The 15,491-nt window shown below is 44.2% G+C and overlaps 1 protein-coding gene across 3 annotated transcripts in view; it reads left to right on the top strand.

The window, feature by feature from the left end:
• Positions 1-2,563: 2,563 nt before the first annotated feature.
• SETD5 (SET domain containing 5) overlaps positions 2,564-15,491 on the top strand; it is a 73,671-nt gene continuing 60,743 nt past the window's right edge. For all 3 annotated transcript variants that reach the window (XM_069966849.1, XM_069966847.1, XM_069966848.1), the window contains exon 1: positions 2,564-2,893. The gene's annotated coding sequence lies outside the window, so the exon portion shown is untranslated. The remainder of the gene's footprint in view (positions 2,894-15,491) is intronic.

The following is a 15,491-nucleotide window of genomic DNA, read 5'->3' as shown; positions in this document are numbered from 1 at the left end:
GACAGATCGCACTTTACAAGCCCAGTCTGGGGGGTTATGATAAGATCCGTGTCTGTCAGCCCGGGCTAGGGGCAGCACAGATTGCAGCAGTGCTGGAGCTTCTGCCATGGCTGCTGCCCCAGGGATATGTGTTATTATAGTAGTAGTATACACTCCATCAGGGCTATGTGTTATTATACACTCCATCAGGGCTATGTGTTATTATAGTAGTAGTATTATACACTCCATCAGGTCTATGTGTTATTATAGTAGTAGTATTATACACTCCATCAGGTCTATGTGTTATTATAGTAGTAGTATACACTCCATCAGGGCTATGTGTTATTATAGTAGTAGTATACACTCCATCAGGGCTATGTGTTATTATAGTAGTATTATACACTCCATCAGGGCTATGTGTTATTATAATAGTATTATACACTCCATCAGGGCTATGTGTTATTATACACTCCATCAGGGCTATGTGTTATTATAGTAGTATTATACACTCCATCAGGGCTATGTGTTATTATAGTAGTAGTATACACTCCATCAGGGCTATGTGTTATTATAGTAGTAGTATACACTCAGGTCTATGTCTTATTATACACTCCATCAGGGCTATGTGTTATTATAGTAGTAGTATACACTCAGGTCTATGTCTTATTATACACTCCATCAGGGTCATGTGTTATTATAGTAGTAGTATACACTCAGGTCTATGTCTTATTATACACTCCATCAGGTCTATGTGTTATTATAGTAGTAGTAGTTTACACTCCATCAGGTCTATGTGTTATTATAGTAGTATTATACACTCCATCAGGTCTATGTGTTATTATACACGACTTCAGGTCTATGTGTTATTATAGTAGTAGTATTATACACTCCATCAGGTCTATGTGTTATTATAGTAGTAGTATACACTCAGGTCTATGTCTTATTATACACTCCATCAGGTTTATTTGTCATTATAATAGTATTATACATTTTATCCAACCCCTCCCCCCCCCAGATATAGAGAAGTAGACCCCAATCCATTCATGATGTATGCAATATACAGAAGATGCTTCACTGAAACCTACAAGACAACTATTGGATACAAGCCAATATTTTTAGTGAGATACAGTTTGTAGTTCAACCAGCAAAGCACCTTCAACGTGATGTTCCTTCCTCTAGTCTTATAAATGTATTTAGGCCTCACATTGTCCAGGCAGATAAAGTCTTTCTTATGTTGGTGAGGACCCCATGCACAGCTATGGATGTCCTGGTGTGAAAGAAGACAAACCCCATATAAAACCAGGGGCACGAGGTAGGACAGTACAAGCCCATAACCAGTGTTTATATCCATACATAGGCCATTGCTGTGGTTATTAATATCTGACAGTATAACACCATACAAGTGCTAGTGGCACCTGATTAGAGGGTTTGTCTCATGAAGAAACCCCTGTCCAACTAAGGTCCACACCCCCGCCACAGTCCGTTCTACACCACACAATGGAGCCAAATGGTCTGTTCAAGAATAGACACTAACTGATGTGGACGGATACCCAAGCGATCCCATTGACTTTAGTGGGGCCCATCAGTTTTCCATCTGGTGTCTGTTTATTTTAATGCCTTCAAAATTAATGGAACTTAGGAAAGAGCCCCCCCAAACGGAGCCCTGGCAGGAGTGTGCACCAGGATATATGTATAGAGAGAGAGAGAGAGCGCACGCATAGGGATTAGTTGGCATCAAGCTTTTTTTTTTTTTACATTTTCTAGTGCAAAAGTTTCGAGAACAAACTGGAAGCCAGGTTGTGCCCTCCAGAGTGTGGACGGGTCCAGCGTCCCCACTGACACACCAGATGGCTGGAACAATCCCATTGACAGTAACAGGATCAGGACTAGCATTAGTTTTTCTACCACAATGGAGGGAAACTTAGTTAATCCAATTTATAGGTGGGTAATATTTACATCCTACTGACATGTACTGTAAGCCGGAGTGGGCAGCGCGTCCATGTGTAATACAGGAGACCAAGGATCCCAGTCACAGAGGGTCTGCCATCACACACTGGTATAGAGCCCTAGGATGTGGACTGCCTGATGGAAAGGACAGGATACAGTGTTCCCCAGCCTGAGCCAGGATACAGATGCCACCATTAGCTGACAGTATACTCTATACCCAGAGATACAGTATAGAGAATGTCGAGTGGTTTACATGTAATATAATATGTGGCGCCATTAGTTATTTCCCCGTGGTAACTCAGCATATTGTACACTATTATGTATAATAGATCTGTATAGCCGGCTCTCATGCAGTGTATACGGGGGTGTGAGCCGCCAGCACCGCAGCAACACTACTGCTCTCCTCGCCGCCTCTCCTCCTACTGTGGGAAAACAGCGCTGAGCGCGGGTAGTCACTGCATCGCGTGACAGCCCTGTGATGATTGACATCATCCACCGCCCAGTAGGTGGCGAGCTGGGCTCCGTCCAACCAATAGAACGCGAGAGAGTGGGCGTGACTGTGCTCTCCGCCCCCGTTCCCGCCGCCCCTGCCGCCGGAGCCGGGGATCCCCGTGTGGTCAGTCGCGTTTCCGCCCGTGGAGGTAGCGAGTCGGCGGGGGGAGGGGAGGCCGTGTGGAGCCGCTGTCGATGCGGATTGAAGGGGGTTGGGAAGGAGCAGTAGTATCCCAACCCGAGCAACGAGGAAGAAGAAGAGGGAGAGAGTCCCGGCACGGCTCCCTGCACCGGATATACAAAGTCTGCAAGTCGCCCAGCGCTCTTCTGTGCCGGAGTTTGTGTCAGGCTTTCGGCTGCGGCGCTCAGGAAACACCGCTGCTTTAGTTGAGGCCTAGTAGGTTTTGGCACTTTGGGACGTGCGGACGCGTTCTGGGCCCCGTCAGGTGGGGCAGGCCTGGTCCTGCCAAGACGGGTAAGTGCTGGGGACGTTCTCCCGAGGAAACGTTGGTTTATTTTTGGTGTTTTTGTCACTTCTTGGCGCTGCCTCCTGCGGGCTCTCCTGGCGGCAGCCTGTGGGCTGCTGCTGCTCACTATGGCTGTGTGCTGCTGGGGATAGGGGCAGGGGCTTCTCTAGGAGGTTTCTCACTCTTTTGCTCTGCATAAGTTGCTTGTGTTGGACATGGCTACCTGGAGGGAGGGCGGAGGGGGCTTCCTGTGCTGGAGATACACGGTACCATGTTCTACTATGGCATATAGCTGCCACCATCTTATACTATGGGATATCTGCTGCTCCCAGGCTGGGGGTGTAAGGAGGGCATCAGCCCCTCAGACAGGGGCTCCCTGACAGCATTACCCCCATAGGAATAAGTGCCCCAACTCTAGAGGCTAATGCCACCACCCCAGGGCAATGTCCCATAGACACCTCTGCTTATAGTAATGTCCGTGCAGACCTCTGCCCCCAGTATAACAGTGCAGACCCTGGAAGATGATGTGTGACATAGGAGCCCTGAGCCTGGACATAGCTAGCCTTCCTGGATAGCCCTGGCCACCACGTCTATAGCCCGAGAGGCTGCTGTATTCACTGACCTCCCCCATGTTGTCTGTGTTATTCACCTATAATGCTGAGTATATACTTTGCAGCTAACCCCATAAACAGGACGGCCGGAGTCATTCCCATTGTATACTCTCTGACTTTCTATCTGGGCTTCCTGTGTAGTCCATGATCTTTGTATTACTGTATCCTTGGCTAGTTGGTGGTGTTTGTGTGGGATAATGTTTCCTGTGGACCTGGGTGATCAGAAAGCAGCTGGTGCTCCATACCAAACATGGACCAGGGGTGGTGGATATGGGTCCCTGGAGATTAGGTTTTAGGGTTCACTATACTGCATAATAGTTTGCTTTGCGGTAACATGGGGCTTCAGAACTAGTATTGGGTTATACGTATTATGGCATTGAGGAGTTGTGTTCTTCAAGCAGCTGCTTTCTCCATAATGGGGTTGTGGGGCATTTATTATTCGGGGATGGTCTTTATATGATACATATGTCAGCAAAGTCCTTAGACATACTAATGTTAGCATAGTGGATGTGTATGAGGAGCTACGTTATAAGGGAGGCTAGGGGCTTTACAATACAGTAGGTCTCATGGTGTGCTGGGAGTCCTCCATAGGTTAACCCTTCATCAGATATATCGGGTTTGCTTATAACCTGAGTAGGCGCTCCAGCTATGGTGTAATCTCAGTTGTTTCATGTTAGTGTTTGCATCGAACCACATGGGGTGGATGGAAGTGTAGCAAGAAAACATTTTTAAAAGTCTCTACAAGAATTTAATAGATGTGGATAGGGATTTCTCACCACTATAGAGCCATGTTTATCACTTTATCAATTTGTTAGCACCCCCATATTCTGGCTATGCTCTTGGTTTCGGGGTGGGGGGTTGAGCATGTGGTTTTATACTTGGGTACCCTTGTGTCTTTATCAGTTTGTTATATGGGGTTCATCCAAAACAGGACAATGGTAGAGAACGCATGGTGGAGTATCTGATGGAGATCTGCCCTCACCGATCTAAACGCTGGTCCCTATTCCCCATCTTTTCCCATCCTTGTGATCATCTCTAGTCTCCCTGTCTGTACCTGCAGGCTGTTGGGAATTCACACCTCCTCCCCTCCCCCCTCCTTCCTTCCTTAGCACAAGGATCCCCTGGCTTATTTTAACCACCATTTCTATTGTAATCGCAGCAGGGTTGGAGGGTGGAGTTCGGGCCTTGCCATTAGCTCTGTATATTGTTTAAGAAAGTGATTTGCATAGTTAAAAAGTGCTGCGAAGAATAAAGAATGTGCCATTGTTTCTCGTCTTTTTGTTTTTGGCAACACCATACACATAAGTCACCTGTAAAGTTGGACCTTGTTGGTCTGCAGTCACTGAGTTTGGAGGCTCCATGGATTGTTATGTTGCTCTATCCATTGAGGAGGATTAGTGGGGTTCTTTTCCTTTTATTTTCTTCCATCAGTTTTCGGTTTTAATCTCTGTCGTCTCCCCCCTTCGCTCCCCTCCCAGCCACTTCTCCAGCCCAGGAATTCCTTTCATGCTCTCTCCCTCTTCCTTCTCAGTTTACAGGCTACAGTCTCTGCTAGATTTTTTAGAAACTCAGCAGTTCAGTGTTTGGTTCTTTAAACCTGTAGAAGTCAGAGTTTGCTGTGTGCTGAAGGAATTCTCCAGCCTTGTCTGCTCCAAACCGTTGGTTACCACCATGTATAACTACACACTTAACTACAAGCCTAAAGATCCACATGTAGGAAAACTCTCCAGCCTGGGTCCTGGCATTGGTTATGCTGGGGTTTATATGAAAGCCCTGTGTCAAAATACTCAGCTTTTGATAAGTTGTGCACATTACCTAAAAGGGATATGTGTTTGCAGTATCAGTGCAGAAAGCAAGTCATGGGAATAACTTGCCTTGGTCGGTCAGGCGAGCCTTTCCTGAAATACAGTGTTGGATCCTGCATCCAAAATCCTCTCTCCAGCCTGCAGCCCCTCCCCCTGACTGGCTGTGTCGGGGGATACATGACCTGGGCTCTAGATAATAGTGTCTTGGCTGGGCAGGAGTTAATGTGTGGAAAGTAGAATCTTGTAGCCAGGTGTTTTTCATTGCTGGTGGATTAGAAAGAAGGGGACGCATGAGAGAGGTATCCAGGATTAACCATTCACAGTCTGGGATTCTTTAGAACAGCTGCTAGGTCTTCCCTCCTGGTGGATTGCACATGTTATATCCTGGGGTATATATTTTATCTGCATTTAGATATACCTATTTCCTTTTCCAAGGTCATGTAAAGCAGTGAAGTTTGCATTGGTGTGATAGCTGTGCCCTAGAAGCCACTGGTAGGTTAACCCTTTCTGATGCCTAGCCAGGTTACTGCAATCCCCAACGGCTGGGTCCTACCACTGATGCTGTGTTTTTCAGGCTTCTTTGGTCATCTGGTTTATAGTGAATTTAGTGCTTGTAGTGTTACACCTTCATGGCTTTTTTTGGTATTTGATTATTACTGATAAATATTGTGAACCGTATATTACAATATTTAGGATATTCCGATACATTTTATTTCTGTGATAGGTACATGTGGCATTTTGGTATTGATAAGACTGCTGGTAGTTATTGGGGTCTGACTCAGAATCCCTTTGTCTATTATGTAGTTGTTAAAGGGTCATTGCACCCAAGGCATGAATTGTGTTGAGCTCTTGGTATTATGACCAAGTTTTTTGTTTGCTCTCCCTCCACTGACGTGGTGCAGTAATCCTATACATGGCTGCAGAAATATTTTGCTTCTGTTTTTTTTTTTTTTTCAGTATGTTAATAGAATATGGGAGCAATCCTATGAAGTGCGCCTTATCATCCATAACATGTTTCTCTGATAAATGAGGAGCAGAAGGCTTGGTGCATGGCCCTGGAGCTGCTGTTGCTATGTGAGACTCTCAAGTGGTGATGTCCATCTCCAGGGATAGACACCACGTCCATTAGCAAAGACTGCTTGGTCCTTGGAGAAAGGCATGGCTGAGACCTAGATGGCTGTTTTTTTTTTTTTTTTTTTTTGCCATCTGGTTTTTTTTTTTTGCCCTTTTTTGCTGTTTTTGAGAATTTCCAGAGGTAAGAGCTGAATGTTTCTGATCAAAATTGCTTTAGTCCAACTTTACTTTATTTTACTGAGCACCCAGGAGGCTACCTTTGGTTTATTCACTTTGATACTTTGCTGTCATAAGACACTCAGTGGGTTGTCTTAGAGCTAGTTTTAAACAAGGAAGGTAGAATTTTGAAAAAAAAGGTCACTTTTGCCTTTGTAGGATAGATTAAAGGAACTTAGGTTCTTACCTTTGGGCTGGTATAAGTATACATTCCCTACAAAGACCTGCACACATGGTTGCTTTTAAAGGCCTCAGTTCACATATTTATTCATGGCTTGATAAATAGCTTTCATAGAAATTTAAGGGTGTTGATTCTTAGGTGATGAGTAGCATAGGTGCTGCATCTAAGGAGATGGTGAGGTTTGTCTTTAGCATTACCCCTTGTGCAGTTGTACTCCAGAACACTGTACTCTACATTAAAGGGGTAGTGAGGCGGTAAAAAATTATTCACAGACTAACTCACATTACAAAGTTATACAACTTTGTAATGTATGTTATGTCTGTGAATGGCCCCCTTCCCCGTGTCCCCCCACCCGTGTACCCGGAAGTGTGGTGCGCTATACTCACCTGTCACGTGCCGACACCCGTCTCCGATCTTCAGCGAGTGACGTCTTCTTCGGGCGGACGGCGAACAGCTCCGACTGTCCCGAATGCCGGCCGCCCTCTGCAGCGTCATCCGATGCTCAGCCGCGATTGGCTGAGCATAACTGTGCTCAGCCAATCGTGGCTGAGCACAGTTGTGACGCGGCGGAGGGGGAGGACGGGCGGCAGCGACTCGGCCGTCCGTCCGAAGATGACGTTTGGCACAAGATGGCGGACGGCCCTCGACACGGATCAGATAATGTATAATGCACCACACTTCCGGGTACACGGGTGGGGGTGGTGGGACACGGGGAACGGGGCGATTCACAGACATAACATACATTACAAAGTTGTATAACTTTGTAATGTATGTTATTCTGTGAATAATTTCTGAGCGCCGCACTACCCCTTTAATGCTTTAGGCCCTCTTTAGACATCCCCATTTTCTGTCTAGGAGCTGTCTATTTAGCTCCAAAAACCTGGATGGGATCTCTTCAGGGGATGCCATTTTCCTTTCACTGCTGAGGTCCAATCCTGTTTTCGTAGCTTATTATACAGTGCCCAGATGGGGAAGCAACAGTTTGGTTTCCCACATGCAGATAGTGTTTTTTTGTTTTTTTTAATATAACCTATAGGCAACGTTAGATCCATTAAAAGGAAAAATGTAAATAAACTTGTTTTCTTTTGTTCCTTTCTTTTGGATCCACTTCTGGCTTTTGTGTGTGTATAAAAACTCCTTCAAAGTGGCGTGTGTGATTCCAGCCATATGGCATCTGTAGAAACTTATTTCTATAAGCCTTCGGCACTTAGGATAGAAGAGTGTGGTTAAATGTGATTCATCAGAAGCGTTCAGTATCTTAGTATACACATTCATGTTGTAGATGTCCATTAACTGTCAAATGGGTGGTAGCCACTCTCCAGATCTGAACCTGTGCACTCTGCCTATTAGGAATGGAGCAGTGGTGAGTATCCAGTTGACAGATTTTGCACTCTTTAGCATACCGAGGGCCTAATCTACTATGACACACGTCTGATTAAATAAAAAGTGCCGGACAACTGAAACTTTGGCTAGAAAAAGCACAGAAGCTACAGGAATATTTTATGGCCATGGATGATGGTTGAAGGTTATAAAAGATGCTGTAGGTTCTCTTTGTGTTATATGTGTGGGAATTGGTTTACCTTGGGTAGATTTCAGGAATTACTAGGGGCTTGTGGTGGTGACAGATTTTTATGTTATACATACTGGCTATTTCGGATGACTAATATGTCCATGTTTTAGTATTCATATTATGGCCTTACTCTCGGCATATGAGTATGAAGCTGTTCAGATCATAAGACCCATAGTCAGACTGCGGCCTTTGGCCAATTTATATGTAGGTTAAAATGCTGAAACATTAGGGTGGCCTGGGTTAGCCCTAAGACTATTCTCATGTCATAGTGACCTGACTCATACAGCATTGGTCTTCCCGAGGTCTAGTACCAGGAAAGTAAATAGACCCAAACCTTTATGTATGTGTGAAAGAACTTCCAGTCAGATAGGTGGCATATAATGATTGAACAGTCGGGCATGTTGGGCATTACAGTTTATTAGCTCACCGACCTCAGGCAAGAGAGGTTTTCTCTGGGAATGTTAGAACATTCTTGAAGATCGCTTGAACTTCCGTCAGATGAAAACTTCAAGCACAATACCTTTCAGATGATGGTGGGTGGTCTGTTGGCTGGCTAAAATGGTTGTGGTTGTGACTCTGCATTGTAGCTTTCTCCCTCCTTGAAATGGCCTGTGTTGTCAGGGATGATATTATATTGCCACTGCTGTACATGGGCGAAACCACACCTGGTCATGATGACCAGTGGCCATATAGTGTCACTGTAAGTTGGGTGCTAGGGACCAGTCTTTTGACCTGGTGCCAACTTTTATAAGGCTAGGTTAACACAGTAAAAGTTGCAGTTTTTGATTGTGTAAAATATGGAACATGCAACATGGAAACCACTATTAAGCCTCCTTTAGATGCGTTGATAAGAGCTGTGTGCTGCCACATACATGGTCATTGTACTGGCACCTTTACTTGCTGCTTTAAGTAGTGTAAAGTCCAGGTGCCTGCCACCGATTACAAGACTTCTCAAGCGCTAGTGGTAACACAGGTCCCATAGCCCAGGAACCTCTACAGATCTAGGATGTACCTCTATGTGCTTCCAATTTTATATGGAGCTGCACAAAGGATTTTTTCCCCCCTTAGGGAGTGATGTTTGCACCATGCCTCTACTCTGGAGAGGTTCTCCCTTTGTGACAACACCATATGTCAGCACATCCATCTGCGGGCCTTTAGAGATATTATGTGCCAATGTACAGAGTTTGCACCTGTGGCTTTTCCCTATGAAGATATTGAGGTCTGTTCCACGTTCTTTCCTGTGTCTGTAAACATCCTTATGCTAAGGATGGGTTCACATGTAGTTTTTTTTTGCCCACCAACTCAGCAAAATATGCACAGAAAAACTAATTCATTATTTTTCTAAATTTGTTTTTACTATTTTCCCTTTAAATTGTGGTTCTTGTCTTTGTTTGCATTTGCCATCTTCAAGTGACATGTCATTTACTGCTCTGGAAAGTGAATTGAATGGAGGCTGATCTGCATCTATTTCTGACTTTAAAATACATGACAGAGACCTAATGTTCTACATTTCTGCCACACATTGCATGGCCTATTTTTCTCCATGGAAGAGTACTCTGTGAAGAAACAATAAAATTAGTTCCCCTTTTAGAACCTGATTTGACACCTGACTCTCTAAACAGCAGAATTTCAAGCGACACAACCTTTAGGTCTTCTTCACCCGACCAGACAGACAAAATGCAGGTCAGTTGTCCTAGGGGTTACGAGGGAACTGATCTGCAATCGTGGACAGCATAGGGATGGAATCCGTATACCATCTGCACTCTTGAATTATCTGGATGAGTCCATACTGCAAATTTGGACTGTATTAAGTGCAACTCCTATTTATGCGGACAGTGTTTTATGGAAAGAAACAGAACATATAGTTTGTGTATTGCCCCATAAAAAGCAATAGGTTCTATACAATCTGTAATTGCAGAAACATAGAGTTATGGGACGGATGCCACATCTGCATAGCTTCCATGCTTGTCCCTTTGTGTGTAACATTCAGTTAAATCATTTCTATTTGATAGGTCACATGTTCATGAAATGTCAGTGTTGTTTTTGTCTCCCTACACATGCAGGTTTTCTATAGTTGTAACACTTTTTGTATTCCATTATAGAAATACTTTACCTTTTTTTCTCACATTTTTCATATTCTATTAAGAGGCATAATGGGAGAAGAAACATCATACCTAGAGCATGATGCATTATGGGAGACTAAAAAACTAAGTGCTGAAGTGAATAAGAATGCTCATTGGGTCGTCTTCCCCATTATTGGCTTTCCGCAAACATCTGGCTGCAGCAGTTTTTGTGGGAAAAAACCTGAGGAAAACATTGGCATTTATTGTGTTTTGTGGGAAACCACCCTTATACTAGTATAAAGACATCTCTGCATGTTAGTCACCTGGCTGTCTGGCTTGGGTTCCAGTCTGCATTTCTGTCTTTTATAGCGTTTACCTATTGTTTTATGAAATGGGTGTGTTGTGGGCTCGGTCCATGTTGTGGCTTTGGATGCGTACTATTTATTTCTGTGAGTCTGCACGGTTAGGGCATGTTCACTCGGCTAAAATCTGCACCCAATTCTGTGTCCACATCAGCGCGTTTTGTAAAGCGTCTCATTGACTTACATGGGAAATTCCTTTCATTGGCTCCACAGTGAATAATCTGCATGCTTTCTCAGCACTACTACTTTCCTGCCTGCAATTGCTGCATATATCTCCCATTGTAAATAAATCTACATGTAAATCTGTGTCAAATGAGGATTCTACATGGGTTTTCTGTTTTTTTTTTTTTTTTAATTTGCTGTGTGAACAAACCCTTGAAGTGGCTTTGTACATATTAAGAACTTGAGAGGTTGGGGGCCATGTATTTTAATAGAACAGGAGTCATCTAGCTAACATGAAAGCTTGGATGGACTTTACCTTATGTTCTGGCTTATAGCCAAATAGCTGCCAGTGTAGAAGCCATGCAGCTCTGGAGAGGTTATAGCCGGCATCAGAAAATGTTATTTCTTGCAACTCATCTGCCTGGTGCCATGAGTAGAATACGTCTACCACTTATTACGGAGCCCGGGTGCATCTGCTTCCCCTTTACTGCAGAGAAAATCAGACTGACCAAGGAGGCCGTTGGAGTTTAATAGCTTGTCATGCTGACGTTGTTGGAGCGGAACTACAGATCCCAGCAGCCCTGGGTGCTAGTGCTCAGGGAGGAAGGATCGATCACATTATACGTTGTCTGTACTGTCGAATTTCCTGCTGTAATGTTCCAATAGTTGCAGCCATTATACTGTGTATCAGTCCAGCTGAATATATATACATCAGGGAAGTAAGCAGCCTTGTGCGGTTCCTGGTTATGTGACTGCCATGTTTTGCTGTTGCATCATCTCTTGCTTTTCTCTCACGCCTCCCCTCCCTGAGCAGGACTTTCTATCCTCCGTATTGAACTCTCTTGTATATGTTGCCACTCCCCTCCTCCTGTGCTGTGGTACTACCCCCACCAGCGGCAGCACCACCCTGATTCCTAGCTGAGCAGTCTGATGAGATCACTAGTCCCGGCTCCTCAGAGGGTGAAGGGGGAGGGCTCACAACTTGTCTCACTTTTCTCTGGCCTTTTGTTGCCGCAGGAGGACAATGCAGTTCGGCACAACATGTCGTTCAGGCTTGTGCATGTGTGTTTCTTGTGCTGGTTAAGGGTTCCTTCTGCTTTTATAGCAGTGGAAAACATGGTTTAAAGCCAAGATTAGAGAGCGGTGCTACTTATTGACCTGGATTGAACAATTTTTAACTTTGCCCTTCCCCCTTATAAAAATAAGCCCTTTGTTTAAGAGTCGCTGCCTCTTTGAGGCTCGATGTGACTCAGCATTGTGCTATGCTGTTTCTACACTGTACATGTGGGATGGGCGGATTTCATCGTGGGATGTTTCACATTTGATAAGATTTAATGATCAGCTGAGATTTGGAAGTAGAAAATGTCGCCCCTGTTCACGTGGTTCCACCTCTGGGGCATAGAATCCTGAACAAGACAACCTTTCCTTACAGACACTTGTTTAGATTCTCTCGGTTGTGAGCAAACTTACTGTAAGTTTGGGTTCATGTGAACCCGATCGCTCGGCATTTGAATCCTACAGGCTGGAGAAGATGAATGCTGGAAGGAAGGGCATTAAGGGGAAGTTTTCGTGTAGGTACTTGTGGAAAAACTAGTCATGTGTTTTGCATGACATTTGAGTTGAGCAAATATGAGACTTTTTTTTTTTCCTTTTTTTTTTTTTTTTTTTTACACTAGAAAAGTATTGATAAATTTGTTACATATACAGCTCATGCTTTTCCATGCTATATATACATTTGGGACCTCCAAAGAGGCCCGTATTGGTGAAGTATTCTCTCAGAAGCAGTGGTTGTAGAGAAGATATTCTCTATTTAATGGAACGTGCCAGAAGTGGTGCTCGGTCTGATTCATGCAGAATTTGACTAGTAACGCTTCATGGGAAGTCAGGGAAGACATTTGAAGGTACAGTGGGGTCCCATATAATTCTATAGGTGTTATTCCTGCTTTCTATAACTTTTGTATAGAGTAGCAATGGCCATGTGTGTGCAAAGTCCAGCAGCACAACAGATAATAAATCTATTCATATAGATAATTCTTTGTAGGTGTCCTCGGTGTCAGGTTCTGGCCCTTGCCCAAAACAGTGTTTTGAGGAGTAAAGCTGCTCTAGCATTTATTTGCATAACAAGAGGAGCGCTGCTGTTTGTCTCCTCATATGTAGCAATGATCATGTGTATGAGCCTCAGTAGGCAAGGTTAGGCAAAAGATTGCAGTATTTACAATAAAACCTGAAGTGCATCCATTGGTAAAGAACATCACTTTCCTTTAATACAAGCTTAAACTAAATGTTCAAAAGAGTTTTCCTAGGCAAAATAAACAGTGCTAACCAAATCATAGGTCATCAAGTGATCAGTACCCCCACTGATCAGCTGTCCAGTGCCCACACTACACAAACAGAGCCAGATGCAGTTGGCTGTATTCACGGTTTAGTGGCCGAGCCTGGTTACTGCAGCTCAGCCACTGTTCACTGGAATGGTAGCTGAGCTGCAGTTACTCATCACCGCTACACGGTGAATGGAGCTTACTGCTTCCAGACCTGTTCAATGTGAAATGTGGTTTGCTGATCAGTGACTGATGACCTATCCTGATAATACCTGATAATCAGTCTGTTCTGCTTGGAAAACCTCTTTAAGGTAGCTTCACATGTAACGTATCGCAGTGGATTTTCGGATCTGACTGATGAATGAGCTCAGCATCAAATCTGCTGCGAATCCGCAGCAGATTTTACAGTGCGGATTTGATGCTGTGTTCATTCATTTAGTCAAGTCTTCTGCGCGATCCGCAGCAGAAAATCCACTGCAATACGGTACGTGTGAAGCTTACCCTTATAGCTCCCTTGCACCTTAGTTAAACACCTTCAGTGGGACCTGCCAAACATGTAATGTGTATGGAGACATCCCATCCCTCCATGGACAGATGAGGATGGAAGTCATGTTGGATTTGAAGTGACCAATCTCTTTGTTTTTTTGTGGAGAGAAGCCAGAACTGTCAGCAGCCTAGCCCTCCTCTTTCCACGTAGAGCCCGCAATCTTGCTAGCAGCAGTCATTTAACCATCTCAATGCCACAATGTAATGCGACCGCGACAATGAAATGGATGATTGACAGGTGCCTTTGAAGTGTTCTGCAGTGTGCTAATGGGTCACATCACAACCGGAGGTCTACACTCACCCTCCACCGTGTCACTCTTCTAATAGTCTGGCTCAGACACTCTCTATTAGGAGAGCACTAATCTCGCTGATTTATGCTGTGCTATAGCAATACATTATAGCATTGCATAGATCCATAGGCCCCTAAAGAGAAATTAAAAAGTATGTGTAAAAAAAAAAAAAAAAATCCTAAGTTCTTATAATACACGGTTAATGGAATTGCATGGTTGACAGTATGAAAACAGTCTGGGGGCATTATATCTGCATTATATTTGTGTATTTAAGCTTTTTTTTCCCCAAACTTTATTAAAGTGACACTGTCACCCCCTATTTGCATTTTGACTGCTCTCCACAGGTGTAAAGGGTAAATGTTACAGCTTTCATTACTTATTTTATATTATACCTCATGGTGCTTTTTCTGGTAAAAAGTCGTTTTTATCACCTGTGGATTGGGAAATGTGGGCGGGGCCTTGCAGCTTATGTGCCACATCGATCCGCACCTAGGGTCACTTAGCCCCACCCCCATCTGTGATGTCATCACCACATAGGCCCTGCCCCCTCAGTGGCCATTGGTGTGGGACAATTTAGGGGGGTGGAGCCTAGAGCTTTAGGCTGGCCCAATGGCTGCTGAGGGGGCGGGGCCTATACAGTGATGGCGTCACAGATGGTGGCAGGGCTAAGTGGCGCTAGGGGCGGAGCGATGTGGCACATAGGCCACGAGGCCCCGCCCACATATAACAATCCACAGGTGACAGAACAAGCACCATGAGGTGTGATATAAAATAAGTAATGAAAGCTGTAACATTTACCCTTTACACCTGTGGAGAGCAGTCAAAATGCAAAAAGGGGGTGACAGTGTCACTTTAAGTATCGAATTGGTATTGAGCATTGAAATAAAAAAAGCTGGTATCGTTATCAAACTCTAAATTCTGGTATGGTAGCATCGCTACTCGCCACCATAGCTGACCTTTAGTGCCAGCTGTATTTTCTATACACATTGGTTAACATATATTATAGTTCTGTTCCCAGAAATAAGTGTATGTATGTTGAATTCTGCAATTCAGGTCATTTACTCTGATTGTACTTTTTGCCGTCCTTCTGAGAGAAAAAGGGTATGTAGTGTTTGTCAGCTCGTATTTGTCGGAGCACAATACACTGAATGCCTGTGCTATACAATGGCTGGATGGAGAAGTCAGTCGCTTTTTTGCAATGGAAATAGGTTTTTTTTTAATTGACCCCCCCCCCCCCCCCCCCCGTAAACAAGAAACAAGTTTGAGTCAGAAACCCAGCGGCGCTTCCTGGCCTATTTTTCTTTCTTGTTTTTTTACACAGCCTCCTGATTGTTACTACTTGAGTTTATTCTTTTTTCCCTGGCTATCGGCAGCTACATAGTGGCAAGGGTTGTTGATATGAATCACC

This window comes from Dendropsophus ebraccatus, chromosome 4, assembly GCF_027789765.1.
Source record: "Dendropsophus ebraccatus isolate aDenEbr1 chromosome 4, aDenEbr1.pat, whole genome shotgun sequence".
NCBI lineage: Eukaryota > Metazoa > Chordata > Amphibia > Anura > Hylidae > Dendropsophus > Dendropsophus ebraccatus.
The sequence above is the reverse complement of the archived record's forward strand: the minus strand, read 5'-3'. Positions and strand labels throughout refer to the sequence as shown.